The sequence below is a fragment of the Orcinus orca genome, chromosome 3, assembly GCF_937001465.1.
Source record: "Orcinus orca chromosome 3, mOrcOrc1.1, whole genome shotgun sequence".
Lineage (NCBI taxonomy): Eukaryota > Metazoa > Chordata > Mammalia > Artiodactyla > Delphinidae > Orcinus > Orcinus orca.
The window spans coordinates 55,763,079-55,778,042 of record NC_064561.1 but is presented as its reverse complement, the minus strand read 5'-3'; the positions used below and the strand labels follow the sequence as shown (position 1 = coordinate 55,778,042).

General features: G+C 45.6%; 1 protein-coding gene across 5 annotated transcripts in view; it reads left to right on the top strand.

Annotated features, from left to right (window-relative positions):
- The window catches only part of GRIA1 (glutamate ionotropic receptor AMPA type subunit 1), a 306,659-nt gene that overhangs the window by 218,036 nt on the left and 73,659 nt on the right, over positions 1 to 14,964 (top strand). The window lies entirely within an intron of this gene.

Here is a 14,964-nt window from a genome sequence, read left to right as displayed (position 1 = left end):
AGAGGGGAGGGGAGGGGAGGAGGCAGGGAGGGAGGAAGAAGGAAAAGTGAAATGGAGAGGGGAAACAAGAAATCTGAAAACTACCAACCTACACCAATTCCCAAATTTACTGACCCCCTTTCTGTCTTTGTGTGTAACGTTCTTTCAACTATATTCTGGAAAGTTCATGTCACAAATAAATAAGTGCTGACTGTATTTCCTTTTACAGTTGCTTAATGTCTATGAGCTCTTTAATCAGTAGGCAGTCGCTTATAGATACCAAGCTTTTAAAGCACGCAGGGAGGCATGGCTTAGAATCGGGCTGCATGAATAGATCAGCACACACTCTCACTTTCTGGGGGCGTAACTGCATAAATACCAAGGCCTCACAGACACGTCCTGGAGGCATCTTTACCACCTGGTTCGCATTTGGGTGTCAGCGAGGACCAATATTCCTAAGTGGCAATGGAATAAAATCTTCCCAAGGAGCTTCCCTCAGGACTCATTTTGCCTGCTGTATAATTTAGACTGTCTCATCGTTCACCATTATACTCTTGTTTTTCTTTAAATAAGAAGACAGTCAGGGGGGTTGCGTGGGAGAAGAGGTGTGAGACTGGATGCCTGGCCAGTACTGGCAAACACATGGTAAAGAGCGGAGACAACCAAGAAGGGGAAGGGCTTGCTTAAAAATAACTCAGGCCAGTAGGTAAACAATGGGAAGAAATGATTCTTCACTACTCAGTATAATGGGCCATCCTAACATGCATGTGTCTGAAAAGACCCCTGGGCTTGTTTTTTTCTCCTTTATTTCCTTCATGGCTGGGCATCTTACCCGTTAATGGCACCCCTGTGGACTGACCTCAGGCTGTGTTTTCACACTCCTCACCATTCCTCCTGAAGTCTCAAGTCAGTGACCCACAAACTGAATCCTCTACCGGGCATGTTTCTGTGTAACCTGCACAGTTTGGCAATGATGGTCCAAAACTGAGTGGCAGCTGCCCTCCTGAGCTGATGCGTGTATTCCCCACTTGACCACAGCCCCCAGGTGACTCAGCTGCCCCTGAAAGGGTATGTGCGTTTGTGACTTCTGACTAGAAGAGGATTTTCAAACTGTGTTTCCAGGACTCCTGAGGGTTCCACGAGGCTACCTTAGGAATTGACCTTGAGGTGACCAAACAGGAAACCCAAGCCGCCTTCCTTCCCATTTTTAATAGAACAACTCCACTCTATGCTTCTGTATTTTCACCAGTAAAATGGGAAACAACCCTAGTATTGTTGTGAGGTTTAAGAGAGATTGATACATATAGAACCCATAACACAGTATCCAGCCAGCACACAGGAAGCACAACAAAAGAGAAGCTATTTTCAATTCTTTTTATCGATTTTCTATATCGGACTTCTGCTAAACTTCACTAGAAGAAAGGGTGCCACTGCTCACACTGAGTGAAAAGCCACTGGACCTCTCTCTTCTGGGGAAGTCCACGGACAAAGGAGAACGGTGGTTCACTCCTGAGACCAGCAATACCTGTATTTCTGAGGCTCCCCCTCAGAGGCACTGGGAGGAAGGATTTTGGATTTAGGGGTCTGACAGGCAGAGAAGAGTCTACCTGGCAGAAAAAGGAGTTTTATCCACTTGAGATGGACTCTTGCTTACCACGCCTAGCTCAGCCAATTCCAGCACTTAGGGACCTGCATAAACCCCGCTAAGAGTCAGAATATGCATCACAACATTTGTTGGGAATATATGCTAAAGAGAAAAGGTACATACTTCACCTCACTAGGGCCAGACAAAAACACAAGGATGCTAGGACAGTGATGAGAACCAGAGCCAAGCAGACAAGCGCAAACACCAGTGGAAGCTTTTGTTGTTGTTGTTTATGTATTTCCTGATGAAGTCAACAAAGTTTCATGAGCCTCTGATATGCATAGCACTAGACACCCTGGGGCTACAGCAGGAGGTATTTTTAAGGGCTTTTTATACTGAAACATCTTCTCAAATAAGCTTCAATTAATTGTTCTTGCTATTTACTAACAGAATATATCATAAATCCTCACAAATTTAGAACTTGGGGGATTAAGTTCCACCTAAATTGCATGTATCTGCATGCATACACAAGTAGCTTTATCTTTTCTTAATCTCATCAATATTTATATTAAAGTCTATTAACCAAAAGCCAACGAAGTGTGGCCAGATGTGGTTGTCTGCAAGTAAGGCAATAATCTGACCAGAGTAACATGAACCGTTAGAGAGTTATCTTTCTTATAAGGAGAGTGGAGGCAGACAGTGGCTCATGGTTCAGTGAAATCGGGGTCTGCTGTGCTATGGTTGCCCCAGCCTTTTCTCATGTGCCCAAAATGGCGGCTCCCAGATGTCACGTCCATGTTCAAGCAGCAAGAGGGGGAAAGCGTACTGCAGCCAGTTCCGTCTCTTTGGATCAGGAAACCAAAAGCTTAACAATATACTCCCCACCCCAAGCGGACATCTCCTTCTGTCTATCTCATTAGTCAGAACAGTGGCCCACAATCACTTCTAGTGACAAGGAAGGTGGAAATGGCAAGAATCAGGTTTTTTAGCCTCTAAAATGGAAGGGGTTGGAATGGATGTTGGTGCGTCAACCGGCAGCACCGGGCACAGCGCCCAAGTCAATGTTTTGTTCACCAGCACCATGAATAGATAAAATAATACGTAAATAGCACCTTTAGTGATATATGCCAGTAAATGCTGCCGATTTGCTTTCAAGATTCTTCTCTCCTCCCTTTAGAATGTTTCTATGAGAAATTGTTTTCATATAGCCTTTTTTAACATTCAAAGTTAAAATTCAGTTGAGCTATGATCACAAATTACAACTTTTTTCATTAGGTTGATGGTAAGATATTAAGAATGCCATCCATGAGTTGCCTTTGCAGGCCTGTGTCTTGTGCCCAAAGACCTATTTTTAATAGATACTTTAGATTTCTTTTTTCAGGGACAGGAACATTTTGAGAAGGGATATATTAAAGGAAGGGCAAAAATCATCCCAGGCAAAATTTATCTTTAGTTCCCCCAACTTTCCTTTCTGAAGCTTTTGACCCTATTTGTGGCCAATGTCATTCATTTATTCAACAGATATTACTAACTGCCCGTGAGGTGCAGCACGGGGTGCTGGGTGCCGAGGATGTGAAGATATACTGATGATGGAGCATGGGGGGGCGGGAGTCTTTCCTTCAAGGTGATGGCAAGTACAGTGGTATAAGACAGACATTACATAAACAATTGTGAATGTATAAACTGTGATGCACTGTGAATAAAATGAATCTGCCGTAGCACTAGATAATAAAGGAAGTGGAATTAAAGGGGACTGACTTAGGGTGTTCTGAGAAAGTTCCTCCAAGGAGCAGATAGGTAAGAAGGAGCTAAGCTTACACAGAGCTGTATTATTAGAGAAGTAGGCAGAGGCCAGATCGCGCACCGTGGCCATAGTATAGATTTAAAGTTTTACTCTAAATGCAATGGGAAGGCACTGGAGAGTTTTAAGCGAGGGAAGGATTGATTTACATGCTGTAATACTCCTCTGGGGAGCTATGAGGAAAATGAATTAAAGCAGAGAACAGTCAAGAGTGGAAACAGAGGGACCAAGCAATAGGTTCTCACGTCTGTCTAGGGGCAATTACAGTGATGGAAATTATGATGGGCATGGAGATGGATTAGTGGTCTACTCTGAAACTAGAACTGACAGCCCTTGCTGATAGACTGGTTATTTGAAGAGGAGGCGAGGGGAAAGTCAATGGTGTCTCCAAGACGTAGGGAGCAGTTGGAAAACATGGAACCACAATTCCAGAGACCTTTAGGTCTGGCTCCGATCATGAGAATGATCTAGTTCATCCATTCTGTTACAGATGAGAAAACTGAGGCTCCAAAGGGGAAAGGGATTTTCTCTAAGGTCACCAAGGCAATGCCTCTGGCCTGTTGCCGCCCAGTCCAGTGCTGCCTACCCTGCAGTCTCATCCCAGGCTCCACTGCCTGCAAGTGAACTAACAGTGAGCCTTTCAACTCTTTATTCCCATGGACCCTACCTCCCCTTTGGCTTCTACTTTGCTGGGATTGGATGACCTTAGTAAGGAAAAGGAGAGGGGTTTGGAAGGTCCTAGGGGAAGAGAGGAAAATGGGAAATTATGATTTCAGCTTTCAGAACTCTTGTATTCCTGATCTTAGAATGTGACAGAATGTGTGATGATTATTTCCACCTAGTAGAGATAATTACTCTCAGCGAGAAGAATTCTAAAGCGGGGAAGTGATAGCACATTGGAGGTCTCTGGGAACCCTCTACCACAGCCCCTGCCCCAGTTAATGTGCTTGTGGAGGGCCCTGAGACTGATTCACCATGGGAACAGAGTAGCCAATGAACAGAGCTGATAAACGATGGCAGCCTGACCTTCGCATTCACACAGAACTTTCACAGCAACCAGTATTACAGTGCATGGAGGGGTGATGAGGAACCTCCCCCTTCCACCTCCTGTTCTCCCCGCTTCCCTCCCAGAGATGGGCATGGAAACGCCTTCCCCTTTCCCATATTGATGTAACTGGAGTGTTGCAGGGGAAAGAAGCGGGGTAAACATTCAGGGAAGTTGACGGAAGCAGCCTGAATGTGTGAAATAGTTTATCTTTAGAAAGCATAATCCTCATTCAGTACACAGATTCACTGCTGCAAGGAACAGTGTCATAAGGATGTGTGCACAGCGCTGATGCAAGAAATGTGTGTTAGATGCTTTGGGTCTTGGGACCAGGTATGAGGGATTCTGCTGGGAACCCTGCATCAGAATCACCTGAGATGCCTGTAAGAATGCAGATTTCCAGGCCCCACCCTAGGTCCGTGGGATTGGAAATTCTGCAGTTGGAGAGAGAAATACACATTTCACAAGCCCTCCCCTTCCCCCAGGGCAGCTGGGCATTAAAGTCTGAAAGCCACTGAGCTAGGAGGTTGTTCAGGGAACTCAGGTTAGAAGTGTAAGAAGTAAGGTCCATGGGGCAGCCTGAAATCGCACCAGTCAACCGCAGCCAACACCGAGCCCAGGATCTGCCTGCTCGCTGCCCTGTGGTGTGTTACCTGCCAGGGGAGTGAGGCCCTGGGCATGGCCACTGAGGGCAGAAGCCTTGCCGGGACCCTGCTGCCCCTGCAGGCCACGCTACCAGGAGGAGTTCACAGAGGATTCACCGCAGTACATTCCCCCTGATGGCGTCCCCCTCGCCATGAACAGGTACCGCAGCTGTGACAGGGGTGATCTGTGCAGGGACAGTGTGTCCCCCATCACTGGGGGACTCCAGCTCAGTGCCTCCTTCCTTTTCAACTTTAACCGTCTGCTACCTGATGGCGAGACCCACAGCCAGGCTCTGATACTGAGCAGTTTTGCAGACCATGGGGAAGCACAGGAGTAGACGCTTCAGAGCCTGTGCAAGCCAGATGGAAATATTCAAAGGAAGGCAGTGACAGGAGGGTAAAAGCTTTGCTGGACATGCAAATGAAAAGCATCATTTTCTGCCTCTCAGCCACCAGCAAGGGGGAAGTCAAATTGTTCTCTCTCTCTCTAGATTGCTGTGGAAGTCAGTTTAATTGTAGGAGAGAGGTTTTTTCCCCTCCAAAATCACAATAAGCAAACATTCAGAAAGTGTTTCCCAGAGCCAAAAGGGATGTTCGGGACCATTGATTCTCTCCTTAAATGTTTATTTAGCACCTGTTATATGGCAGGCATGGTTCAGGATGCTATGGGAGGCACCACCGAACAAAGCCGACAAAACCCCCTGCCCTCCTAGAGCTCACTTTCTAGGGAGAGAAGGCAGGCAATAAACAAAATAAAATGTAGGCAACACCCCCATCCCAATTCGATAGGTGAAGCTTCTGGCTTACAGGGAGGGGAAGGGACTTAGCCAAGGTCACACAGATAACCAGCATACGTTCAGTAACACAAAAACAGGGGTCAGCTAGGAGCTGTGCTGAACTGGGCATGCCTGTGTCAGCTAAAAAGGGGCTGCTCCCACTCAGCCCTGGACAGTCACTGCCAGGACAGTCACTGCAGATGAAACCAAAGCACACCTAGACTCAGCTTGTGGGTCATCAGCTGGGGACCCCTGGAAGAATGCTGGGGAGTATAAAACACCACTATGCCTTTAATGCATTTAGGCACACTTGGAATATCATATTTATAGATTTTTTTAAAAGGAATTCTCCTCTCCCCCACAGCCCTCATTTTTGGTTCGAAGGATAAAAAACTGACTGCTATGTTCTTATGTCCTTTCACATATCTTGGAAAATCCAGGCCGTGAATAGGCCTGCACTAAAAGAAAGACAGTCCCCACAAGTCTATATCCAGAAAGGCCCGTCTACATCTTCCTGGGATCTACATTTTCCTGGAGAGAACCCCCTCTTTTTTTTTTTTTTTTTTTTTTTTGCTGCGTTGGGTCTTCGTTGTTGCGCGTGGGCTTTCTCTAGTTGTGGCGAGAGGGGGCTACTCTTGGTTGCGGTGTGCGGGCTTCTCATTGCGGTGGATTCTCTTGTTGTGGAGCACGGGCTCCAGGCGCGCGGGCTTCGGTAGTTGTGGTACGTGGGCTCGGTAGTTGTGGTACGTGGCCTCAGTAGTTGTGGCTCGCAGGCTCTAGAGCAGAGGCTCAGTAGTTGTGGCACACGGGCTTAGTTGCTCCGTGGCATGTGAGATCTCCCCGGACCAGGGCTCGAACCCGTGTCCCCTGCATTGGCAGGCGGATTCTTAACCACTGCGCCGCCAGGGAAGCCCCCCACCCCCGTTTCTTTTTAAACCCTCTCTGGAAATATAGCATCTGAGATCCAGAGACCCAATTGTTCACCTGGAAAGAAGTACTGAGTTCTAAAAATGGAAAAATGAAAGCATAATTAATTGAATTGATGGGGGATGTATGCTCAGAGTCCTATGGGGAGCCTGATGGTTTTGAATATGAGTTAAGTACCACCATCCAACTGTGGCAAATGAATACCTCTATGCCAGCCTGTGTTCAAGCAAGATCATAGGTGAATGAAGCCCAAGGCAGCTAGCAGAAGATAACGCATTCCACTAACACAGAAACGACAGACCTACGTGATGACAGTCACCTTGTGTATCCGGTGGCTTAAGGAGAAAGGACCTTAAAATGAGGAGGCACAGTGGCTGCTGAGAGCAGAATGGAGCCCTTCCCAAGGGGGGAACCAGGAGCAGCTGTGTCACAGGCAGCGGGCCCAGGGCTGGAGGGGGTGGTACAAGATCTTAGAAGGAAGCTCAGTCTCAGTCTGCTAGCCCGCTGCGTGAGTCACTTCCCCTCTCTGTCCCACTTTCCCCTCTTCAAAATGGGAGCAAGATGGTTCCTGGTATGTCCCCAGCTCCCATCTAAGGCTAGCGTCCCTTGGATTCCCAGGTCCAGCCAAGGCTCTAGCCAAGCCAGATTGTGCTGCATTCTGTTTCCCCAGCCCCAGGCTGCCTTTATAGCCTGGTCATTCCCTCTATTTGGAGCACCCTCTCCCATCTTTCCCCCTCAGTGACCGTCCCTTTTGCAAATACTGCCTTCCCACTGCTTCCCTCCCAAGTCCAATTACTCCCCGGAAGCTATGCTTTGCAGTAATAGTTATAGCTTGAACTCGGGAATAGGCCTGCTGCAGCTGAATCCTAGCTCTGCCACTTACTGGCTATGTAAGCGTGGGAAAATAACTTCTCTGCGCCACAGTTTCTTATTCTGGAAAATGGAGATAATAAAAACACCTACTTCAAAGGGATAGTCTGAGTACTAGATGACGTAATGCGTGGAAAGCTCTGCCTTGGCTGAAGCACAAATGGTAAATGCTATTGACATAGTTGTTGCTGTCGCCATGGTCATCTGAATCTCTCCGAGGGCATCTTATATCTTCAGTCCTCAGCTACCATTGCCCATTGCTGTTTCTTATCAAAACACATACTGGCAAACTTATCTCTGCCGCTCATCCAGAATCTGACACGGGGTGTTGTGTGTTCTAAGTACTCAACACATGTTTGTTGAATGAATACATGCACTTTCACAAGTAGCCTTCTAAGGACCATGTCATATTTTGCACTTAATGAAGAGAAAGCAACCTAAGAGAGAGAATTTCTGGCTGTCACTAACTACCTGTGTAACATGGGGCAACTCAGTCCTGGTATTTCAATGAATGTGGAGGAAAAGCAGGAAGAATTGGAGGAAAGGAAGTTAAATAGACCAACCCAGAAAACAAAGTTCCCTGTCATCCTAGTGTTGCCAGTTACCCCACTGTTCAGGAACGTTCTACTCTTGTCTTTGCTGGGAAAACAGTTGTAATAATTGATTAGTTTGTTGCACCTACTATATATCAGGCACTCTCTTGTTATATGATGTTACCTCTAATCATCGTGACAACCTCTGCTCAGGGACGTCAACATCATTTTATAGATGAGAAAACTGAGTCTGAGAGCAATTAATGCCCTTGTTCATGGTTACCCAGCAGAGCCGCGATTATAACCTGTGTCTATTGGATTCAAAGACTCGTGATTTATCTTTGACACACCGTTGTCTTCCATGACCAAAAATCTTCTGAAGGTCCCTTAGGGCTCCCTGTGGATTGTTAGAATTCATGGAAGTAAAAAGCATCCTTTTTCTTCTGTAGGGTTCCCTAACGTTTTTTTAACAGACCTTTGTTGCTTTGGGTTTTCTTCCATTAATATTCCTTACAGTATCTTTGTCCTTAAAAGCCATCTCCTGGGGAAGAAGAGGTAAGCCCCTAGGAGTGCGCTCTGCCCCAACCAGAGTGTGTGCAGCACGGCCAGCTGGGTGGGGCAGATGGTGAAACAGACAACAGCAAAGATGCAACTGGTGCCGCTTTGGAGAGGCCAACCTCTTGGTTTCAGCCGGGAGGTGACTGTGGATATAGGGTAGATTCCACAGTCAGAGCTAAAGTCTGGAGAGGGCATATTTTTACCTGTAGTGTTTTAGACATAAATGGAGGAGGGGAAAGGCAAAAAGGATTACAAATGGCCTTAAAATTATGGTCTATCTGGAGGCTACACATTTATTCTATAGAAATGATTGTGCAAATGTGGCAAGATGTATGTATAAGGATTTTCATTTCACTGCTGTTTTAAAAAGTTAGAAGTAGCCCACTGACCATCAACTGAAAAATGTGATGGTTCATCATCCAATGGAACACAATGCAGCTATTTAGGTGGATGAACAAGGATGCCTGTGCTACTTCGTAAAGATCTTCAGAACTGCATAGCCTGGATAATAATGGGAATAATGGGTTCTCGTCCCACCGGTCCCAAATTATAGGCTCTTTTCACTGCACCCTGCTGCCTCTTTGGAACACAGGGAACTAGGGGAATGTGTCACTGAGGACTAAACTCTGTGGTATGTAGAGTTGAAGCTAGATTTTTTTCTGAGAAAGGAAATATTAGTGTGGGTTGTAGTGAAAAGAGACCTCTGGGAAGCATTGGACTGTGGCTTGAAAAATGCGATAAGATTTTCTACAAAAGCAAGAGAAATGAAGAGGGAAATCTCTGGTGAGGGAATCACTGTGAGCAAAGGCACTGAAGCAGGCATATGCTGAGCCAGGGGACCTGTCAATCAAGGTCATCCCTAGAGACTCATTAGCCACGGGTTTGGAGCTCACAAGGTTTAATGATACATTCAATACCGTGACTTCGGGGGCCCTATAACCTGTTGTATAGGCATTAGAGTGTCACCCAAGAAACACAGAATCTAAAATGGGCAATGTTGGGCCAGTTCTTCGGTTGCTGCCAGGAAGTAACTCCCTGCTCCCCGTGGAGCACCTTTATTGATTGGTGTTAAGGCTTGGTCCACCATGGATGGAACCGTGTCAGCCAGGGTCTAATTTCTGGAATTCAGAGGATTCTGGCACTCAGGAAGTCCCTGCCACTGCTGTTGCCAGGTTATTTATCTCCTGAGCAGCAGACAGAAGAAGCTGTCAGGCAGAAAGGTACTTCCCTTCTGTGGAAGTCTGGCTAGGCACTCACGTGGTATTCATCTCCCCGTCATGCCCTGTTCTCTGTGTAGGTCCCCACTCTGAGAATGGGGAGAGAGAATGAAGAGGGAGTTTATCTTGCTTTGTTTCTGGTTACTGTAGATATGTATTTCTACAGATCCAAGAGAGGATTAATCAATCAAACATTTTAACTGACTAACATTTAGGATATAAACCTTGCCTTAGGTACAGTGCTAAGCATTATGACAGGTGTGAGAAAGTAAGAAACCTGACTACAGACCTCTGACTTTGCAAGAACCAAGATATACAAGGGAGGGCTTCCCTGGTGGCGCAGTGATTGAGAGTCCACCTGCCAATGCAGGGGACACGGGTTCGTGCCCCGGTCCGGGAAGATCCCACATGCCGTGGAGCAGCTGGGCCCGCGAGCCATGGCCGCTGAGCCTGCGCGTCCGGAGCCTGTGCTCCACAACAGGAGAGGCCACAGCAGTGAGAGGCCCGCGTACCGCAAAAAAATAAAATAAAATAAAGAAGTAACTGCATGCGTTACTTGAATATTTCATTACGAAAGTCATATAGTTAAAAAAAAAATCTTAATTTTCTTTCCCTTCTTTTGTATTGTCACTGTACTTCCTTTCTGCTTTGTCCCTGGCCGCCTACCAATCATTTATTCTCTGCTAAGAGCTTTCAGAGACTCACTGACATGCCTCTCTTTATCTGGCTGTGCTCCTGGTCCAGCAGTGGCCAGAGGGAAGTCTGGATGCTGTTCCCATGAGAACGGGGAAGGCTGCCAGGTGCAGTGTTATGACTCGAGGATACCGGCAACATCATTCACTCCATCCCAGGGTTATTTCATACCTCAAGCCTGGACAGGAACTGGATCTGAACTCCTGCCTGCTTCCCTGGCAAAACTCATCACCTGGGCAATGACTCTTCCTGCCAAGCCACACTGTCCGCCAGTCCCCTCCTGATCTCCTGGGCACCTGGTTTTGTTCCTTAGTGGTCAGATTATGACGGTTTCCTCTGTATCGCAGAGTGACACACACTGGTTTTGCAGGACTTATAAATATACAAGGCTTTTTCAAGAGAGTAATTAAGAACATGAGCTCTGGAGTTAGACCTGGGCATAATTCTACTTCTTAACACTAATTTGCGGGCTTCCCTGGTGGCGCAGTGGTTGAGTCCGCCTGCCAATGCAGGGGACATGGGTTCGTGCCCCGGTCCGGGAAGATCCCACGTGCCACAGAGCGGCTGGGCCCGTGAGCCATGGCCGCTGAGCCTGCGTGTCCAGGGCCTGTGCTCTGCAACGGGAGAGGCCACAACAGTGAGAGGCCCACGTACCACAAACAAAACAAAACAAAACAAAACAAAACAACAACAACAAAAAAAACCCACTAATTTGCTGTGTGACCCTGGGCAACTAATTTTGCAACTCAGAGCCTCTGTTACTGCATAACAAGCCACCCTGAACTTGTGACATAAAACAACAGCCCTTTTATTATGTTCACAGATTCCCTGGGTCAGGAAACTTGGAAAGGGGCACAGTGGGATGGCTTGTCCCTGCTTAAAGATGTCTGGGACCTCAGATGGAAAAACTAAAAGGCTGTGGATGACTTGACAGCTGGGGCATGGAATCATCTGAAGGCTCACTTACTCACACCGCTGGCAATGGAGGCTGTCATCCTGAACACCTATACGTGCCCTCTCCACACTCTGCTTGGGCTTCCTCATGGCGTGATGGCCAGGTTCCAAGAACAAGGGACCAAAAGGAAGCAGCAGAAGCTGTAGCACCTTTCATGACTTACCCTGAGAAGTCACATGGTGTGACTTCTGCCAGAGTCACCAGCCCAGTCATCTCAAAAGGAAAGGAACATAGAGTCTACCTTTCAGTAGGACAGCTGTCAAAAATCACATTGTGAGAAGAACACATGGAAGGGGAGAGGTTGTGGTGGTGGAATTTGGAAAAAAACCATCAGCCACACCTTATATATAAAGTGAAGCTAATACTTTTTGGAATTAAAGATTAAAGAAGATAAGAAATTTTAAATACTTAGCATGGTACCTGACATGTAATAAGTGCTCAGTAAAAGACATGTAGTCATTCACATTCATATTCTCTCTCCCTCTCTCTCTCCCTCCCTCCCTCTCTTTCTCCACCCCCCCACAAGTAGAGACACATACACATATGTATGACACTTCTGGACAGTGCTTATTAACATGCAGCCCATGCTTATTAAAAGTTTGTGTCTATAAGAGATGCTAGTCATGATTTACGTTAATGAATCTATAGATTAGATCCCAAATGCATCTACAGAATAGAGCCTTAAAAGTCAGGTCGTTTCTTGTCTAATTACCTCATTTTTATACTTCAGGAAACCCACGTTGAGAGAGTTCACACGGTGGGTTAAATTAACACTGAGCTTTTTATAATCTAGACTTGGAAGAAGCATTTTTGTTGAAAAGAACTCAAGTGATCCTTAACAAACAATGAGCAATTTTTCAAAAGACTGAGGTTTAGATTTCAACAACTTTCAGGATCTGTAAGGCCTTGAACTTCATCATCATCCCTGGAGGTAAATGAAAAGGGATAGAAGGTGCACAAAAGCTTGATGTGTTCTCATTTTGCAGATCTGCACACTGAGTTGAGCCAGGTCACTCACTGTCTTTGCCTTTTCAAGACTACACAGATTGTTCCTGCTCCCTAAAGCCAAGGGTTCCCACATTTAGGCAGTATTTGTTCAGTGAATCAGCAAGCAAAACTATCAGAATTAGCAAAATTGAGTTGCTGTGCCTTTGCGTCTCTGCACTAAGAAGTACTAAGGACAAAGGGAACAGAACGGAAGGCGCATGGCTTGTTTCTTCTCACCAAGGCTATGCAGGGATCTTGGCTGGACTCAGAAGACACAACTGTGCCAATGACCTTGGGCAAGTGACTTAACTCCTCAGACCTCAGATTTCACAGACTGAACCATCTGGCATTCTACAATGGAAAGCATTTACTGAGCCCCTGTGATCCGTCCTCTCCTTAGTATGGTGGAGAATACACAGAAATAAGAAATGCCAGGTCTTGGCTTACATGATGTTCACAGTCTAATTGGAGAGATGAGACTAACACACAAGCAGCAATGAACTTACAAAGCTCGGGTGTATCTTGAGCACTGAGGGCCATCCACGGTGACCCAAAAGGGAGAGATGGATGTTGGTAGAAGGTCAGCCTTCATCTATCCACGTGGCTGGAGGGAGAAAGGGCAAGCACATCATTAAACCAGAAGTCAGTCTATCAGGCTTCCCCACAAAGTCAATGCTCTTACATTTCACCATAGCTTCTACATCAAAACTCAAAGAAGGAAAAAGAATTTTCCTACTTATATAGAGAAGATGCATAGTTTATTTTAACTTTAACGTCCTTTTTACTCAATGGACTTTTCCCTCTTCAATTTAATATAACATGATGAGCAAAGGAAGCTTTTGATTAGAATCTGGTTTTACCCATATCTTCCCCCTTTGAAGCACAACTGATTTGATTTTTTTTAATTTTGTTGAAGTATACCACACAAATCAGTGCACCAATCACAACTATACCACTCAATTAATTTTCATAAAGTGAAAACACCTGTGTAATCAGAACTCAAAGTAAGAAACTGAACACCAGCGCCTCAGGCACCTCCTCCTGCTGGCTTCTCCATACAGGACTGACCACTCAGTCAGCCTTCACTTCTGACGTCATAGATTAATTTTACTAACTGAGCTGTCTTTGAATCTCAAAGCAGAATTATACACTGTGTACTCTTTTGTGCCTGGCTGTTTCTGCTCAATATGATGTCGTGAGGTGCATCTATGCTATCACATAGAAGTGTAGTCCGTTCATTCTCAGTGTTAGGTAATATTTCATTTTGTGGATTTGTCCCAGTTTATTTATCCATAAATAAATCCAGAAGTGTGACTGTCTTTGCAGATAAACATTCTGGTTGCTCCCAGTGTGAGGCCATTATAGATAACGCTGCTATAAATAATGTAGAACTCTTTTGATGAGCACACTTGAATTTCTGTTGGGTGTATACCTAGGAAAGGAATTCCTAGGCCACATTATTTATCATTTCCTGTCACAGATTCTGCCAGGCTATTTTCTGAAAACAAATTTACACTCTCATCAATAATATATATGAGTTCCAGTTGCTCGCCATCTTCCTTTTTTATTTTAGCAAGTGGGTGTATTGCAACATACACAGGTTTACACAGTTATACACAGACACTGCCATTTTAATTTGCATTCACCTGATGACTAGTACCTTTTTCATGTTTATGAGCCACTTGTACAGCCTCTTTTTTTTTTTTTTTTTTTGTGGTACGCGGGCCTCTCACTGTTGTGGTCTCTCCTGTTGTGAAGCACAGGCTCCAGACACGCAGGCTCAGCAGCCATGGCTCACGGGCCCAGCCGCTCCGCGGCATGTGGGATCTTCCCGGACCGGGGCACGAACCCGTGTCCCCTGCATCGGCAGGCGGGCTCTCAACCACTGCGCCACCAGGGAAGCCCCAGCCTCCTTTATTAAGTACCTTTGTGAATTTCTTGCTCATTTTTCTGTTGTGTTTTTCTTATTGTTCAGCAAGCATTATTTATATCTTTGATACACGTAGTTCTTCAGATGTCTGTTGTATCAATATTTTCTGTTCTGTGACTTGTCTTTTCACTCTCTTGACAGTGTTGGATGAGGAAGAGAAATACATAATTTTAATGTGGTCCGCTTAGCAAGGTTTTTCCTTTACAGCTAGCATTCCTTGTACCTTGTGTAAGAAGTCTTTGCCTACCTCAAAGTCATGAAGATATTCTTCTATGATTTCTGCTGAAATGTTACCTTTCACATTTATCTATGTGTCCTATAGATTTGTTCAAGGTCAATTTTCTTTGCACATGGGTATCCTGCTGAACTAGCATGATTTATTGAGAAGTCCATCCTTTTCCCCACCGCATACCCCTTTTTCATAAATCACCCAATGCACATAGGTCTGCTTCTGGACTCTTTAT